The 4,405-nt window shown below is 37.3% G+C and overlaps 1 protein-coding gene across 2 annotated transcripts in view; it reads right to left on the bottom strand.

The window, feature by feature from the left end:
* Positions 1–3,413, bottom strand: part of kif1c (kinesin family member 1C) — a 36,604-nt gene extending 33,191 nt beyond the window's left edge. For both annotated transcript variants that reach the window (XM_053490950.1, XM_053490951.1), the window contains exon 1: positions 2,878–3,413. The gene's annotated coding sequence lies outside the window, so the exon portion shown is untranslated. The remainder of the gene's footprint in view (positions 1–2,877) is intronic.
* Positions 3,414–4,405: the final 992 nt, after the last annotated feature.

The following is a 4,405-nucleotide window of genomic DNA, read 5'->3' as shown; positions in this document are numbered from 1 at the left end:
CTGATCCTTGATTATAAAGTTGTAAAGAACATCAAGAAGCTTTTCATGAAGCTCTGATATCTACAGATATCTCAGCGGCGGCAGACAGAACGTCAGTGTGTTTGTGTTTAAAGAATGCTTAAAAAACAAAAAAAACAAAGGTCATGACGAAGACCATCAACCATGACGTGCTCACGTGAGTCAGGTGTTTATAAAGACGCCGGTCACATGATTGTGAAATGAAGACAGATGGACGCTTTTTATTTACTTTAAATTCCACCACTTAGATGTTCTTGTATCAGATCACTAACACAATGAAGCATTGCGGAGAAAAAAGGATAATAAATAACGGCTGTGGTCTAAAAGGAAAAAAACAAACAAAAAATAAAAAAAATCACCCAAGGACATGCTGTTACAGTAAATTATATTTAAAAAATTACATTAAAAATATATAAATCACACGCCACATTGCTGCTTATTTTTCTAAACCAGCACATCCCAGAGTGTTTTATTTTTTACTTGACACGTTCAGCCTCCCGTTTCAGACCTGACCAAACCTGCCTTATCGCTGAAGTGGACCAAAAACAAGACTGCTAGGAATGAAGAGTGACATACAGTACAGTAAGTGTGTGTGTACAAATATGTGCGTGTCTGTATGCATGTGTGTGTAGGATCCATTTCTCAATACAGTTCATGAATCTTCTAAGAATGTATAAAAGAAGAGGAACTCGCCTCAGGGTCAACTTCAATGTTCTAGAAATGTTGAAAAAAAAATAAAGCAGAAAAAAGAGAGAAAGAACAAATGCAGGCTGCAGACTGGAAAGCAAAAAAGTTCAAGAAACGTAGCAAAGGGGTGTAATTTTAAATAATATTAAAGAATGAATGAGTCAAGTCTTTTACAGTGATTCAGTGGTATTCGTCACAAGGCCAAGGAGGATTCATATCACAGAGCCGGTCGGTTCGGCTTGACCCTTCATCACTTCATTCTTTGATTTCATCAAGGAAAATAAACAAGAAGAATGTCTTGTGTTTGTGACAGTTCTGATGGGTCGACTTGCAACAGTGGTACTGTTCAAATCAGCACAATTAATCAGAATCAGCACCAAACTGATTCATATGATTTGTTCAGAATTTTAATTGGTTTATCACCACCTGAGAAGGGAAAAAAAGAGCTGTTTCGTGTGTGAGGTTTAACATCCTCATAAAACTATAAACAAACGGAATACAGCTCAACATGAACAACTTGTTTAAAATGTTGATGCATTACGAAAAATTTACGAAGATCCAAAACACACATTGTGTCTGTTTCGCTTCCATCACTCGCAGGTGTATTCTCATCTCAACAGCCTAAATAACCGCATCAAGAAGGAGAATACCGCACAGTTCTGTACGTCCAGAGCATTAAAATATAATACAAGTCCTGTGTTTACATGAAGTACATGTGTGGGAGTCAGGAAGTGGAAGAGGAAAGTGAGAAGAAACGATAGAATGAGATCAAATTAATGATAAGAGAGAGAAGAGAAGTGACAGAGGGAAGAAATAAGAGAGAGTAAGACCTGCTGAGTTTTTAACATCAACCTCAGGAATGTGTGTGTGTGTGTGTGCGCGCGCAAGTGTGGTTATAATCTTCCTGCCTTGTAGTAACACACCACAGACAGTACATCCAGGTAACACACACACGCGCGCCTGAAGGCAAACACAGGTTCAACACTGCGGAGAAAAAAAACAGAAGAAAGGTGACAGAAAAAACGCAAGATGAAATGAATAAAGAGGAAAGATGACAGGAGAAAAGAGAGAGAGAAATAGGGAAAGAAAAGAAAAAAAGATTTAGAAAACTAGAAAAGATAAGAAGATGGAAGGAAATAAGAAACATGTAAAAAAAGAAAAAAGATTTTAACATTTAATTTAAAGTAAATTAGAGGAAATGTGAGGATGAGAAAATAAAGAGAAAGAGAATAGAGAAAGAAACGATTTAAAGAATGCAGACAATCAATTAAAAAAAAGAAACTGGCATAAGACAGGATGACAAACAAGGGACGGAAACTGGAAGCAAAAAAAGATTCAGAATCCACAGACTTTAGGTAACAAAGAGAAAGAAAAGGTAAAAGAAGAGAAGAGACAATAGAGAGGGAATGAAGGAAAGAAAAATAAAAGCAACAGAGAGGAAATAAATACTGAGAGGAGGACAGAATGAGAGGAGGGAAAATAAAGATTAAAGATTAGGAGAGATTAAAATGTAAGTAAATTAAAATGTAAGAAAAATAAAATGTAAGAAAAATAAAATGTAAGAAAAAAAAATGTAAGTAAATTAAAATGTAGTATGCAAATGAAAGAGGAGAAACATCACGAAACCACAAGGGTGTACTTCTCTCACACACTCTCTCTCTCTCTCTCTCACACACACACACACACACACACACACAGCGTATCAGGAGTGTGTGTTTACACACATCTGGTCGCTGATAATGAATGTTTGATCACTCCATTCCTCTTTTCTACTTTACAGAATCCAAATAAAGGCATAAAACCTTTCCTTAAATTGAACTTTGACTCTGATTCAAATTATTTAAATGATTCATGAATCGATACCGAGTCAGAATTTGAATCAGCAAATTATTAAGCAAATAAACTGAGATTTTAGGAAAAATATATAAACCTTACCTAACTTCGCGTTTTAAAACAGAAACAAGCTGTGTGTGTGCGTGTGTGTGTGTCAAAAAAAGCTCAACACCACACACACACACACACACACAGTAAAATGAGTATATCATTAGGTATTTCTACACTGAAGTGATTTATTGAGAAATCTTTGAGGTGATAAAAGATGGATCATTACACACACACACACACGGGTGTAAAACTTATCATTAATTATAAGAATAAAACTGATTTACTCACCACTTAAGGAAAAGAAGATTTAAATCCCAGTTTAAAAACAACAACAACAGAAAGTAATAAATCCCGAGCCCTGGTGTCCTGACTAGCCGCACCTGTTTAGCATGCTAATCACCGGCTGTTCTGAGAGCCAGGATTAAAGTTTCTCACAGAAGTTCTCCTTTTGAGCCCAAAAAACTTCATAAAGTAAAATAAAACCCCTCGATCGGTCCTCAGACAGATTTAATCTGAGGTAAAGTTTCCCTTCGATGACGTCACTTTTCCCGTCCTGTTAGCGAGTTAGCTTCGAGCCGTCAAACTCCGGACTTTTCTACAAAACACACTTCTAAAGTCGGAGAGGTTATAGATAACCCGCACAGGAGGATAGTTTAATCCTTAGAAATGACTCAGGGTGTCCAATAAAGGCTCTAACGAAGGGAAAATAATGAAAATTAAAAAAAACTAGGTGAGGCAAAAGAAGAAAAAAAGGAAAAAAAAAAAAAGAAAGAAAAAAGTGACCGGTAAAAGTTCGGCCTCGCGTGCGGCCCTGGCAGCTCTCCTCCCGTCTCGCGCGATCAAGCTGGTCACCCTCTCAGCCTGGGTTGCCAGATTGCACAGAAGAGGGCCTGCCAGATTGGGACGGTTTACTTCTAACAAATGTTCATACTGTACATTCATTCTATCCTGTACATGGTCACAGGAAGCCTGAATCCTATCCCAGGTACAAGGTGGGTACACCCTGAAAGGGGGACCATCCATACTGTAACAGGACACACACACACACACACACACTCACCCATACCGTGATACAGTATGTCATCAGGCTCTCAATAATCGAGCGGTAGAAGGTCAGTAGCAGCTTATGATCCAGATTGTACTTCCTAAGCACCCTCAGGTAGTGTAGCCGCTGCTGAGCCTTCTTGATAACTGCTGTAATATTGTCTGTCCAAGACAGGTCAGCAGAAATAAGGATACCAAGAAACCGGAAAGTATGGACCACTTCCACACACTCTCCATTTATATAGAGGGGGGCTAAATTGGTGTTGTGCCTCCTAAAATCGACTATAATCTCCTTAGTTTTCTTGGTGTTCAAAGCCAGATTGTTTTTTGAACACCATACTGTTAATTTTAGGACCTCCTCTCTGTAAGACATTGAGAGTGTACAGTAACTACAGAATAGATAATGCTATGAAGTGGAAAAAGGGATATAAGCAGAAATATAAGCAGATAATATCCATAAACCTAACCCTAACCGTACTTGAGTTGACTAAAAATTGAGCAAAATATATGTGTACATATATTTATGTGTATATATATATATATATACTGTATATACAGTGAGGTCAATAAGTATTTGATCAACCTGTGATTTTTTTTTCAAGTTCTCTTACTTAGAAATCATGGAGGGTCCACAATTTTCAGCAGAGGTGCATTTTCACTATGAGAGACAGAAAAAGAAAAAACGCAAATCACATTGTATGATTTTTGAACAATTGATTTGTGAATTACTGTGTCAAATAAGTATTTGATCACTTGCTTATCAGCCAGATTT

Source organism: Clarias gariepinus, unplaced genomic scaffold, assembly GCF_024256425.1.
Source record: "Clarias gariepinus isolate MV-2021 ecotype Netherlands unplaced genomic scaffold, CGAR_prim_01v2 scaffold_37, whole genome shotgun sequence".
Lineage (NCBI taxonomy): Eukaryota > Metazoa > Chordata > Actinopteri > Siluriformes > Clariidae > Clarias > Clarias gariepinus.
This window is presented reverse-complemented; position numbering and strand designations above follow the sequence as displayed.